At 49.9% G+C, this 14,966-nt stretch overlaps 1 protein-coding gene across 1 annotated transcript in view; it reads left to right on the top strand.

The window, feature by feature from the left end:
- NWD2 (NACHT and WD repeat domain containing 2) overlaps window positions 1–14,966 on the top strand; it is a 175,982-nt gene that overhangs the window by 83,594 nt on the left and 77,422 nt on the right. The window lies entirely within an intron of this gene.

Genomic DNA, 14,966 nt, shown 5'->3' with positions numbered 1-14,966 from the left:
CCATGCACTAGAATGCTCAGACCCTACTGCTCCTGGCACTGTTTCCGGCATAGAGGAGGAGACCAGGCCAAGGAGGCTGCACACGGGCCTCCTCCTCTCTTAAGACTCCTCTAGCTCAATCTGACAATATAATCAGTATTTGTGTAGTTTCACGGCGCCACCGCGCGCACAGTCGCTCATGAAACTTGGCAGCTTGCCAGACTCTGTGTTTACTGAGCGTGTGCAGCTCTAGATGTAATGTACAGCATCAGCATAGTGCTGGCAGCGCAGTGCACGCTGCCCAGCGCTGACAGGTCATTGTGGTACTTGGACACCCCGGCACACCGCTAACAAACGGGGTGTCCCAAATGCAGACGCTAAAATTTAGACGCTTAAGCGTCTGAATTTACACTCCCTGCAAACCGCTAAGAAGGGGGCACCTAAATTTAGACGCTAAAGCGTCTTGATTTAGTAGGGCGTAGGGGTACATAGGGGTACACTGTGCAAAACACTCTTAAACCTGTTCACAATGACACTAGTCGACGTAACAGCTGTCGACCTTGTTAATTCCACTATCCACGCCACCCCGAATTGTGGCGAGCGCAGCGAGCACCGAGAGGCGTGCAGTTGATTTTATAAAGTGTGGCGAGCGCAGTGAGCCACCGAGCCTGAAGCGTGGCGAGCCCCGCGAGGGGACGCGCATAACTTCACAGGTATATGCGTCCCCTCGCCACGCTTTATAAAATCAACTCCACGCCGACGTGGATAGTGGGGGTATGAAAAGGTTGGTCAGACGCGTACCGTGTCCCCTCGTAGGGCTCGCTGCGCTCGCCGCGATTCGGGGTGGCGTGGATAGTGGAATTAACAAGGTCGACAGCTGTTACGTCGACTAGTGTCACTGTGAACAGGTTTAAGAGTGTTTTGCACAGTGCACCCCTATGTACCCCTACACCCAACTAAATTCAGACGTTTTAGCGTCTAAATTTAGGTGCCCCCTTCTTAGCGGTTTTCAGGGAGTCTAGATTCAGACGCTTTAGCGTATAAATTTTAGCGTCTGCATTTAGGGTTAGCCCGTTCGTTAGTGGTGTGCCGGGGTGGTTTGCAGGGAGTCTAGATTCAGACGCTTTAGCGTCTGCATATGGGACACCCCGTTCGTTAGCGGTGTGCCGGGGTGTCCACTGTGGAACTACAAGTACCACAATGACCTGTCAGTGCTGGGCAGTGCGCGCTGCTGCTGCCAGCGCTATGCTGATAACGTACATTACATCTAGAGCGGCACGCGCTCAGTAAACACAGAGTCTGGCAAGCTGCCAAGTTTCATGAGAGACTGTGCGCGCGGTGGCGCCGTGAAACTACACAAGTACCATATCATCTATCACCATCGTCTGCATGTACGAAGCAGGGGGACGGTGGACCGATATGGAAAACAATATCAGTCAGTGTGTATGTACTAGATCTTGCTAAATCATTTTGTTTCCCCTGTAACACCAGTGGATTCTCCATCCTTACATAACACGTTACAGGTACAGTGGAGCAGCTTTTGTGGAGGATATATGTTCTGTTGCAGTAGTCTGCTGTGCGTACAGCCGATCACTGAGCCATCACTTCATATTAATCACTTAACATGACAGTGCCGTGGATTAGTTATCAAGGAAAGCTGGTCACTTGTGTGTGGGGTGGAGAGTTTGCAGCCAATGTCCAACTGTATATATCAATCAATATTCTACCTGAGCAATTTACTAATTGGCTGAAAGTGTGTATTTCATGTATTTCATGTATTGTATAGGCTCCTAAATCCTACATTTGCATCTCAGTTTGCAGAAGGATGTGCGGGAGCATAAGCTGTCTCATGTTAGCTTTTCTCAGTGGAGCCTGGCAGGAATACAGCATCAATATGGAGCTGTAACTCTGTGGACACTGTAGGGAAAATGTAATATAACACATAAGCAGTGGCATATTTAGAATGGGTGCAGTCCCAGGGGGCCCCCCTACCGCAAATGCTGCTCATCTTTTTGAAATAATTACACCCGCCACTGCTCCTGCCCCATTACCATATGGGCACACCCAGCATGTCATGGGCATTCCCATGAGAACGCTGGGTGCTCTAACGCTAAAGTAACACCGATGGCTGATTAGGCAGGAGGTGACATAAATCACCGAAGGGCTATCATGCTGCAGGCTAGGAAACAGTTAATGAAGGGACAGTGTGCTGCGTCTGGCAGCCAATGGGTGCAAGGGGAGGAGTAGAGGGTTAGAAGGGTCTTGTGACCAGGGAGTTCAGCCTCTCTTGGAGAATTTTTGGGACTGGTAAGTCGCATTACTGCCTGCTCCTGATTTAATTCCTTAGGGCTCTCTCTCTAATTCCCAATTTCTTTCTTTTCTTTACCTATTCTGTCCCTCTTTCTATACCAGTCTTTCCCTATCCTCTCACCTTGCAGTGCTGTGCGTGTGCTCGGTAGTCATGCCCCGTCCTGCTCGCGTGAGCCGTCCCCCCGCCCGATTGGCGGATGCTGGGAACGCTGGTGGAGTGGCACCCGCCGCCGGAGCTTCTCCAGGCTCCCGGCGGGGTGGTCAGAGGCGTCCGGCGGGCGCTGGGAGAGCGGGGACGGCGGCCGCGCGTGCAGCACGTGGGCGCGCGTCCCCCGCTGATGACGCGGCCGGGGGTTCCGTCGCTAGCGGCGCGAGCGGGCCCCCGGCGACGGCGTCCAGGCGGGGAAGTAGCGGGAGGGGGGTTCGCAGCAGTGCTGCGCGGAGCAGGGGAAATATTAACAGTAACAGCGCTGGGAGTCGTGCAGCAGCGGGCGCTAGGCCCGCGGCTGGAATAAGGACAGGCCAGGCTGCAAGCCAGTCAAGCAGCAGGGGGCGGGCCTGCAGGGGCATGGCACGTGGGGGGGGGCCCTGGGAGAGGTGCAGGGCGCCCCTCTGGCATCCCCCTGCTGGCAAAGCGTGTAGCTGGGGTGTTAGGATCCACAAGCCAGGGAAGCAGGGGCAATGCTCCGCCTGCTGGCCGTGCTGCAGGAGTGGGGCCCAGGATTAGGGGAAGCTCAGGGGTTAGTGGGGAGGCGGTGAACCCCCCCCCACCCCCTACTACCGCGTGGGCCATGGCACATTTGCAGGCGGCCAGAAGACAGCGGCTGAGGAGGGCCAGGCTACTGCCTAGGCTCGGGGGAGGGGCAGGTCCCACAAACATTGCGGGGGCAGGGGTGGCGGCTACGCCGGCGCAGCCACCGGTTGAGGCTATGCAGGCGGACGATAGGTGGAGACAGCTGGTCTCAGTATTGGTCCCCCTGCTAAGTCAGCCTTCGCAGCGCTCCCCGCCAGCGAGTAGCTCCTCCGCGCAGCTCCCCGGTGTGTCATTCCATCAAGGTGTGGTTCCTGTGCCGTCGGCGGCAGTACCGGCAGTCCCAACGGCTGAAGAGGCATCGACGTCCGGTCTGCAGGTCGGTTCCGGAGGCACGTCCAGTCCGTTGGCCCAGACGTTGGCGGTCGCTGTGGCAGAACCATCAGGTAGGTCTGCACGTAAGGCTAAGCGTCGCAGGCGTAGGTCACACACATCCACTTCTTCCGGGTCCAATTCAGTGACGTCGGGGGAGGAGGGGGGTTGTAGGTCGCGGCGTAGGCATAGACATTCTAGGCGGCGGCGCCGCTACTCGCGATCGACCAGCGGGAGCTCTGGCTCCCCGCTTTACCCCAAAGGTAATGTGGTGCGCTGCGATTATACAGCCGTGTGCAGGGGTCTGCGGCAGAGCGTGCGGGAGCGAATCATCGAGGGTAAATACGTGAGTTTTTTCACAATGACTGCTCAGGCGGAAAAAGACTATCGCGCGGCGAAGAGAAAAGGGGGCATAGGGGAGGCGGCATATTGCACTTATCAGCGCTGGCAGTCAAGGCTGTTCATGTTTGCGGCCTGCTATCTTGAAACCAGGCCGCAAGAGCACATGAACATGGTGCGCTATATGCACATGATACACGAAATGTTCATGTCAGATGGCGGCACGGCATGGAAGTCCTATGATGAGGATTTCCGTCATAAACAGTCGGGATCCGCCATCATGGACTTCGGGTGTAAAGATGTGGAATTGTGGGTGGGGAAAAGGCCCGTGTCCTCCGCCCCAACCCCCCCCCCCCCCTCCTGCACCTACACCTCCGCCGCCAGCGGCTGGTGTGGTGGCTAGACGGGCCACTCCCCCCTTTCGAGGAGGCGCGGGTGGAGCACCCGCGGGTAGATGCTTTGGTTTTAACGGGGTCGGTTGTAGCTTGGGGATGCGCTGCAGATTTAAACACGCCTGCGCCCGCTGTTGGGGTCCACACCCCGTCAAGGATTGCAACCGCGGTAGGCAGGGAGGGGCTCCCCCCAGGCCCGGTGCCGGGGCCGCTCCTCAGTAAGGCCCCCTCGCCAGTTCGGGTGGATCGCATGACCGGATGGTTGAGCGAGTACCCGGATAGACCCAGCGCAATTTTCCTGGAGGAGGGATTCCGTGTGGGCTTCCGCCTCCCTATTAGAGGCTTGGTGAACACGGCGTCCCCCAGGAATTTAAAGTCAGCTATGGAAATGCCCCTGGTAGTGCTCGAGAAAGTGTCCAAGGAAGTAGGTTTGGGGAGGATGGTGGGACCTTTCGCGGCTCCCCCTGTCGGGGAGCTTGTGCTCTCCCCGGTGGGGGTGGTGCCGAAAAAGGAGGCGGGTAAGTTTCGGCTTATCCAGCACTTATCCCACCCTCCGGGCTCATCGGTGAACGACGCAATTCCTGAGGAGTTGTGCCGGGTCACTTATCAGTCATTCGAGCAGGCTTTGGCCATTGTGCGAAGTTTCGGCGCAGGGGCGTTGCTGGCAAAGATTGATATAGAATCGGCATTTAGGCTGATGCCGCTGCACCCGTTCCGTTTCATGGGCTTTCGGCTACCCACGGGTTATTACGTGGATAGGTGCTTGCCCATGGGCTGTTCGATATCCTGCGCTTATTTCGAACAATTTAGCACTTTCTTGCACTGGTGCGCGCAGAGGGAGTCGGGTGAGCGGGGTTTGGCGCATTATCTGGACGACTTTTTGTGCGTGGGACCGGCTGGTTCTCCGCGTTGCGCAGCGCTACTTGGGGTGTTACAGAGGCTGTTTGGTTTTTTCGGGGTGCCCATAGCCGCCGAAAAGACCGAAGGACCGGTTACTTGTCTTTCATTTCTGGGCATAGAGATCGACACGCTATGCGGCTGCTGCAGGCTCCCCCTTGATAAGCTCGAACGGCTACAAGGGGCTGTCTCGGTGGCTTTGTGCGCAGGCAAGCTTAGATTGCGCCAGCTGCAGTCGCTGCTCGGATTACTACACTTTGCTTGCAGGGTGATCCCCATGGGACGAGTTTTCTGCAGAAAGCTCGAGCGCGCTATGGCCGGGATCCGACATCCGTTGCATTTTGTGCGATTATCTGCGGAATTAAAAAGGGATCTCCGGATTTGGAGCTCCTTTTTGGAACACTTCAATGGGGTACTGATATGGCCGGCTCCTCGGCGTAGCAGTGCTCAGTTGGAACTGTTCACGGATGCTGCTGGCGGAGCGGGTTTTGGAGCATACCTCCACGGGTCATGGTGCGCCGCCCCATGGCCCTTGGACTGGGCGACTGAAGGCCTTACAAAAAATTTGCTACTGCTGGAGTTATTCCCCATAGTGGTAGCTCTTGAACTGTGGGGGGATAGCCTGAAGGATTCCTGCATAGTTTTCTGGTGTGACAATCTAGGGGTGGTACAGGCGATAAATCGTCAGGGCTCGTCCTCTATCCCAGTACTGCGTTTGCTTTCGCGTTTAGTGTTGCGTTGCTTGCTGCTGAACATCCAGTTTGTTGCGAAACATGTACCTGGGGTTGAGAATTCCATTGCTGATGCGCTCTCTAGGGGGGATTGGGCCCGGTTTCGTACCTTGGCCCCTAATGCGAGTGTGATTGGTGAACCCTGTCCCCCTTATGTTTGGCAGATGATCAGGCCGGCATGGAGGGTTTAGCCATGCGGGCCATCGCGCCCAGGACTCTGCGATGCTACCAAGCAGGGTGGCATGAGTGGGAGGAATTCAGGTTATCCTCCGAGCAGGCAGGTAAGACGCCTGGGGCGGCTATGTTGGCCTTTGTCTGGCACATGTATTCACTTAATTTTTCTGTTGCCGCGGTTAGGCGGATATTGTCTGGGGTCTCGTTCTTTTCTTCGCTGTATGGTCGTGCTGACCCGTCTAAGTCATTTTTGGTTTCTAGGGCATTGAGGGGCTGGCAGCGAGCCACTCCGGCAGTATCTGACCGAAGGCGTCCGATCGATATCGCACTGCTCCCACCGCTGCTGGGTGCCCTCCGGGAAATATGCTACCCTCGTTACGAGGTGCTGCTGTTCCGGTTGGCATACGCAATGGCATATCACGGGGCCTTTAGGATCGGAGAGCTGGTGGCACCATCCAGGTCTGCCCCGTCGCCTTTGGACGTGACCGATGTGGTGGTCCAAGGGGATGCTGTGTTGTGTCATATGCGACGGTCCAAGACCGATTAGGCTGGTAGGGGGCGGTGGCTGTCGCTGCTCCCATGTGTAGTGGAAGGGGCGTGCCCGGTGGATTTGGCCCTGGCCTTCCAACCGGTGCGCCCCGACCGCCCGGGCGCATGGTTGATGCACGAAGACGGGTCCCCGCTTACTAGATACCAGTTCTGTCATGTCCTGGGCCGGGCGCTGGGGGCCTTGGGCCTCGAGCCAAAGGAGTTTGGGTCTCATTCCTTTCGGATCGGGGCTGCTACGTTTGCAGCTGCGGGGGGCCGCTCCGACGCAGAGATTCAGTCTCTGGGCCGATGGCGCTCCGCAGTCTTTCGCAGGTACATTCGGCCAACTCTTGCTGTCACTTTACCGGATCATGGTTCACTGGAAGCATAAGCACTCGCCAACCTACTATGGGGGTCTTGAGGTGTGTTCACATTTCCCCCGGGGGCACAATTCGGCTGATCTCTAATTTGTCATGGCGTACTTGATAGATTACTCCGGGGGTTTGTGTGTTTTGTGCCTCAAGATCTGGTGCCATGGTCCAAACAACTTTTTCTCTTTCCCTTGTATGATTGTTCGAGTTGTATTTGTTGGTATTGGTCGTGATCATTGTAACCTGTTGCAGGTCGGCAGGATGTAAGGAGCGTGTGGGTCTTGGGGCATTCGTTCGTCCATTGGGCCTCGATGTCACCCTTGGCCTCAGACGTGTGCATGTATCCGGAAGCAAGGACGGTGCGGTGACTAGGTGTGAGAGGGATGCGTTGGTGTGCATTGCGGGAGCAACTGTCGGGGGCAATGCGGAGATTCGGCACCCCCAGAGTGCTGATAGTACATTTAGGTGGCAATGATGTCGGACAGTCTTCGACACTGGAGTTGCGGTCCCTTATCATCCGGGATCTGCATATTGTGGCGCAGGCCTGGCCATTTTGTAAACTAGTCTGGTCCGCCATGATTCCCAGGCGTGTATGGAGGTCAGCGCGATCTTGCCCACGGGTCGATAGCTCCCGCAAGAAGGTGAATGCAGCCGTGGAAAGATATATGTTGGAAAATGGGGGTGGTGTCATACGCCATGATGGCATCATTTTCCGGAGGGAAGAGCTTTACAAGGAAGACGGTGTGCATTTAAGCCCGGAAGGTGTGGCAATGTTTTTGGCCGATATATTTTTATGGTTAAGGTGCTGGTGCTAGAATTTTTCTGGTTGGTGGCGGTGCTGCGGCTTAGGGCCTAGCTTGGCGGTAAAGAACGGTCAATTGTGTAGATGGAATGTGTGTAGGTTAGTGGGTGAGCTCTCCAGGCATCGATTGTCACGAGCCATACTTCTATGCACGGAAGATGGCTGCCACCACCGACCCGGGTGGTTGGCTGGGAGAGTTGGTCACCAGCGGTGTGTGAATGGTATGGTGATCCTACCCCACCCCCTTTTCTTTAATCTGACCGTTCTTTAGTGCCGCCACCAATATTTATAGTCATTAGTCAGTTGTCGAAATAAATTTGACATTCGTTATTTGAAACGCCAGCACTTGTGTCGTGTCGTTATTTGTAGATAAGTTATAGTTAAGTGTTAAGGGTTTAAGCATGAGAGTACCGATGGTGAATTTAAGTAACACCGATGGCTGATTAGGCAGGAGGTGACATAAATCACCGAAGGGCTATCATGCTGCAGGCTAGGAAACAGTTAATGAAGGGACAGTGTGCTGCGTCTGGCAGCCAATGGGTGCAAGGGGAGGAGTAGAGGGTTAGAAGGGTCTTGTGACCAGGGAGTTCAGTCTCTCTTGGAGAATTTTCCCACCCTCCCATCCCTATTCTTCTGTCTCTATTTTTCTTCATTAGGCGGCGGTAAAGAACGGTCAATTGTGTAGATGGAATGTGTGTAGGTTAGTGGGTGAGCTCTCCAGGCATCGATTGTCACGAGCCATACTTCTATGCACGGAAGATGGCTGCCACCACCGACCCGGGTGGTTGGCTGGGAGAGTTGGTCACCAGCGGTGTGTGAATGGTATGGTGATCCTACCCCACCCCCTTTTCTTTAATCTGACCGTTCTTTAGTGCCGCCACCAATATTTATAGTCATTAGTCAGTTGTCGAAATAAATTTGACATTCGTTATTTGAAACGCCAGCACTTGTGTCGTGTCGTTATTTGTAGATAAGTTATAGTTAAGTGTTAAGGGTTTAAGCATGAGAGTACCGATGGTGAATTTATGAGACATGACGGACATGTGGGGGGTGGGCAGCTGACATCCACAGATGTCAACTGCCCACCTACTTCCACCCGAGCAGACACGCATCTGTAAGGTTGCTCTGAGGTAACCATACATATGCGTGAGCCTTCGTCATCATTGAATGATGAGGCAGATCCCACCAGGCTGTGAATGGATGCTACTGTGTGACATCCATTTGCAGGCCCTGCATGCTAATTAGCCTTGCGAATGGGTGGCTGCCGGGCCAACATTCACAAGGCGGGGTTTGGTGGACTCGCAATGCTGCAAAGTCAACCAGAATAACCCCCTTAATAACAATAGAGCCATATGGGCACATTTTATAAACATATCCCCGAAATAGATAAAGAATCCGTTGGGGGGGGGGCACTGAATTACTGAAACTACAATGTTGCCGTAAGACTCGTTTGAAGCAATACATTAAATTATACCCCCATGACACCATTTGCTTCTGAGAGAAAGTGAATTTTAAATACTCGGGAGGTGAAAGATAGCATTATTTAAGAAGCAGCCAAATAAACAACATTTCACTAATGTGAAGTGAGTTACACAAGGAATGGGATTGCAGGCTCGCTGTTCAATTTTATTTCATCAACCAAACTATCTATCATGGATCCTAATTACTTCAATCCACCCCAATTACAGTGTTTGTATTCCTCTAATGGCAAGTGCTATATAAATTACCACAAATATAAACTGAGTCGCATACTAGGCCCTGCAGCAATCATTTCCCCCGGGACTGGCACATAATGATGCCACTTTAAAGGAACTTAATCTTACAAGATTTTCTAATTTTTTGTGACACACAATTTTTGTTTTATTTCTCTACCATTTCCACGCTCGTGCTTATTTATTTATTTATTTTTAATCAGAGGCAAATTAACTCCAATGGATACATAGTCAAAATACCAACGCTGTCCTTCCCCCGCCCTGCAGCCTAACCCTAACTAATGGGGGACTAGTGCACAAACCTAACCCCACCAGCATTAGTGGAGCATACCCTCCAACATCTGAAGGGCAGAACTCGGTACATACACAGAAAGGGGGCTTGGTCACGGGTAAAGTGGGTGTGGTCACTGGTAACAGGGGGTGGCCATCCCCTTTCTAAATGTGTACTCGGCATTTAAAATAAAATGTTAAAAGGTGAGCGCTAATAATATATAGTATTGGCTGCCACTGTTTATTGTAGCGGAACAGTGATCCATACACTGCTGAAGGTATAGGACACAATCAAGTAGGATGGGGAGGCGAGGGGAGGATTTCCCAATGTCAGGGCACAGGATATAGAAGTGCACTCACCCCACCACAGAGGGCAGTCACCACTGGGCAGAGAAGCAATCACCACTGGGCATGCAAGAGAGGGCTAGCAGTGTCTGCTGTGATCTCACCTGGGCGCTGTGCGATGGGTCCGCGGTGCCGGCACGTGACGCCATGACGCGTCGCGCGCTGGCCCGGGACCCGCAATGCACCCATGGGATCGGGTGCATTGTGGGCAGAAAAAATGGTACATTCGGTACACTTGAATTTTGCCAGTACAGACCGTTTAAAAATGGTACACTACCGGCAAAATCGGTACTGTTGGAGGGTATGGTGTAGCCCAGGGCTGGGCAATTGCGGCCCTCCAGATGTTGAGGAACTACACATCCCAGGATGCTTTGCATTCGTTTTGCTATGTGGCCATACTGAAACTGATGCAAGGCATGCTGGAATGTTTAGTTCCTCAACATCTTGAGGGCCGCAATTGCCCAGCCCTGGTGTAGCCTATTCCATACCATAGGTTCTCAAACTGAGTCATCAGGAACCCCACACAGGTCATTTTTTTCCAGGTCACTTGTGAATTTTTTAAATGTGGCAGTTGGTGATACACAGTGCTAGGTTGTTGACCTAGAAAACCTGACCTGGGTGTGGTCATGAGGACTGAGCAAGCAATCAGATTTTACTTATCATGTATCTAGCATCCTCTAGAGCAGTTGGTTCTCAACCTCATTCTCAGGACCCCCACACAGTTCATGTTTTCCAGGTCACCTATGCATTTTTTAAAATGTGACATAAAAATGTGCATATACATAGGTTATTTTAAAAAAACCCTGATGAAATCTTGACTGTATGTTGTCTTTCCATAATTAAAGCCTCTGAAAATCCTTGTTTTGGTACATATTCAGGTTCTTACCCTTTGGTAGAGCAACGGCCCTTATTCAGATCTGATAGCAGTACAAATTTGTTCTCAAAATGGGCAAAACCATGTGCACTGCAGGTGGGGCAGATGTAACATGTGCAGAGAGAATTAGATTTGTGTGAGTTATTTTGTTTTCAGTTTCAACACACCACACCCAATTTAACTCTTTCTGCACATGTTACATCTGCCCCACCTGCAGTGCACAGGGTTTTGACCATTTTGAGAACAAATTTGTACTGTGATCAGATCTGAATAAGGGCCGGTATGAGAAGCAAGCAGTCATCCAAGATATTAGCTGTGGCCCCCAAATGGTGCCTTAGTAAGGGCCATGAAATATTATACATATAAGCATTGTAGTGAAAGGAGAATGTTGTGGAATAGCCAGGAAAACAGTGGCTATTAATACATTTCATAGTATTACATGTTTACATCCATATCACGTTTATAACAAGAACAAAGTACTTACAGCAGGCCAAACTATGCCCCCCCCCCCCCCAGCTGTTGTGAAACTACAAGTCCCATCATCCCTTGCCACAGTTTTGCTATTAGCGAATGCTAAAACTATGGCAAGGCATGCTGGGATGTGTAGTTTCACAACAGCTGGGGGCCACAGTTTGGACATGCCCGAGTCTGAAGCATATTACCACCAACCTTAGGCAGAACACCACAATATTTTCTCACATATTTCTTTCCTGACATTAGATTACCTTCTCTAAATCAGAGGCCATGCTTCTCCTGGTCTCCCCTTGGGGCGCTTAATCTCTTACAACCTTCTACAATTTTAAATGGTGGCATAAAAAAAAAAGTAATATCTTGAGGTTTTGCTGACCTCTGGCTACAACTTGTTGTATCAATAAAATTTACTGCAGCTTTTTACTACACTTCAGGCAGATCAGACCTTATGGAAACGGCTTATCATCTTGTGGCTGGGCAGGATCCGTGCTGTCAAATTGAATATTCTCCCCAAATGGCTTTACATCTTCTAAGCTCTACCCGTAGCGGTTCTCTTTCCCTCCTCCATATGCTCAAGAATTCCAACAACCACTTTATTTGGCCCCTCATCAATCCTCGAGTGTCCTTAAAAAGATTACTTCTATGGGCGGTAACATGGAGGCATATAATTTTATGGAAAATTATACTATTTGGCCCATCTAGTCTGGCCCTTTTTTAATAATTTTGTTACCTGAAACCATATTTGATCATCGTTTCTTTGTAAGGGTATACTTATGTCTGTCCCATGCATTGAAATTGTTCTACTGTCTTAGCTTCTACCACCTCTGATGGGAGGCTAATCCACTTGTCCACTACCCTTTCTGTGAAGTAATGTTTCCTCATATTTCCCTTGAACCTAGCTCCCTCCATTGTCAGTGCATGTCCTCGTGTTCTAACACTTCTCTTCTTTCTAAGAATGTTTCCCTCCTGGACATTGTTATAACCCTTGATATATGTGACCGTTTCTATCATGTCCCCCATTTCCCTTCTCTGCTCCAAACTATACATATTGAGATTGTATAGTCTTTCCTGGTACGTTTTGTGATGTAGGCCATGCACCATTTTAGTTGCCCTTCTTTGTACAGTCTCTAGTGTATTTATATCCTTCTGGAGATATGGCCTCCAGAACTGGACACAGTACTCTAGGTGAGGTCGTACCAATGACCTATACAGTGGCATTATTACTTCTTTCTTTCTACTGCTGATACCTCTCCCTATGCAACCAAGCATCTGACTTGCCTTCTTCATTGCTTTGGTACATTGCCTACCTGCCTTTACGTCCCCTGAAATAGTGGCACCTAGATCCCTTATCTCCACAATAGTTTCCAATATACTGCCATTAATACTATATTTAGACTTCGGAATTTTTTTTTGCATTAAACTGTAATAGTTTCAGATAAAACTTTTTTGCGATCTTACCCCTTTGCAGCAGCACTGAGTATATTATGGAGGGGAGAGAGGTAGAAGCCAGATGGACCAGATTGGAAGAGATTAAAGAGTCCAATCTGTAGATGACCAGTTTGTGGATGAGGCTCTTAGCAGTATCCTTGGTGAGAAAGAGTCAGAGGGCCAGATGCACTAAGCTTCAAAAGTGATACAATGGAGAGTGATAAATATCCAGCCAATCAGCTCCTACCTGTCATGTTACAGACTGTGTTTGAAATATGTCAGGCAGGAGATGATTGGTTGGTTGTTTATCACTTTCCATTTTATCACTTTTGAAGCTTAGTGCACCTGGCCCTGATTCTGGAAATATTTTTCAGATGGAAACCACAGAGACTTCAAGAGCTGCTGAATATGTGATCTGAAGGAGAGGGAAAACTCAGCATACAGTAGTTGAGGGTTGGGGATAGTTGTGCCCATAGGCGTGCGCACATTGAGTGTTAGGGGTGCACAGGCACCCACTAATGCTGTGCCGGCCCAACCTTATGAACACCTCCCTGCCGCTAGCAATACCTTTTACCAAAGACTTTTGGTTATTAGAACTGTGTCCATTAAAATAAGTGCCCATGAATCAATGATATGTGTTTTTCATTGTTAATTGTACTAGACAATTGTCATCTCAATAAATACCTGTGTCATCCATATATATTTTTACTTTAGTTAACAGAGTAATTAGAAGATAAAAGTAAAATATGCAGGATATTATGAAGTGGTTGAGAGATATTTTATATTGTAGTGAGTGCCAATAGATGATGATAGACATGCCTGATTGGTGGTGTTAGACACATCCAATAGTTGGTGTTAGACATGCCCAATAGGTGGTACTAGGCACACCCCTTTGACGGTGCACCCCCTAATAAATTGTGCTGCGCACACCTATGGTTGTGCCATAAATAATAATGAAATTGTGGGGAGTGAGGTGATGCTTGTTGTACCTCATTCAGTTAAAATGAACAGAACAAAGGAAATTATTTATAGAAAAAGAATAATAAGTTCACATATTCTGCAAGTGTCAGCTTGTTACAGGTATATCCTGTTATATGCTTGTATTTTAGCTCTACAGCTGTGAAAGCTCATTTGAATTTAGTGCCCTCCATGGGGTTACAGTTATGACGAGGTACAAGTGATACATTTTGTCAGATCCAATTAACATTTATTCACAATATCAATTATTTTTAGTTAATATTTTTGTTCACATGAACAGAGTTGTCCTCTTATATCTCTCATCATTGTGACATATGCAAGCCTCCCAGTCGCAGCATATCATGCCTTGGTTTTCTAGTCGCAGCATTTTAGTACCGTGCTCCGTGCCACAAGAGATCCACGCCATGCACACGGTTTACCCTCTGGACCAGACATATAGGCCCTTATTCACATCTGATCACAGTACAAATTTGTTCTCAAAATGGGCAAAACCATGTGCACTGCAGGTGGGGCAGATGTAACATGCATTGAGAGAGTTAGATTTGGGTGAGTTTTTTTTTTGTTTCTGTGCAGGGTAAATACTGGTTGCATTATTTTTACACTGCAATTTAGATTTCAGTTTTAACACACCCCACCCAAATTTAACTCTCTCTGCACATGTTACATCTGCCCCACCTGCAGTGCACATGGTTTTGCCCATTTTGAGAACAAATTTGTACTGCGATCAGATCTGAATAAGGCCCATAGTACAGTGTGTGTTCCATTGATGTTCAAAAGCAATGATGCGCTGCTGCAGACATCAGGTATGACTGACCTGACAGGCTCATGTTACAGCAGGCCTGGGGCTTGGTTCGGTTCATGGTCAGGAGTAAATCAGTTTGATTATTTCTACTGTCCTGATGCATCCATGGTTCTTCTCCACCTGCAGCCAGCAGCTCCTAGTACTCAAACATGCTGGTGGAACATGAGAAGTGAGCTGCTGGAGTGACAGAAATGTGTATAAGGGGCACTACTGTGGGCATTATGTGTATAAGCAGCACTACTGTTGGCGTTTGTATAAGTGGCACTACTGTTTTGGGCATTTTGTGTTAGGGACTCTACTGTTGTGGGTATTATGTGTAGGGGGCACTACTACCATGGGCTTTATGTGTCATTGGCATAACTACTGATGGAATTGTATGTAAGGTGCACTATTGTAGGCATTTTGTATAAGGGACACTACTGTGTGGCATAACATGTATA

Source organism: Crinia signifera, chromosome 1 (genome assembly GCF_055691185.1).
Source record: "Crinia signifera chromosome 1, ASM5569118v1, whole genome shotgun sequence".
Classification (NCBI taxonomy): domain Eukaryota; kingdom Metazoa; phylum Chordata; class Amphibia; order Anura; family Myobatrachidae; genus Crinia; species Crinia signifera.
This window is presented reverse-complemented; position numbering and strand designations above follow the sequence as displayed.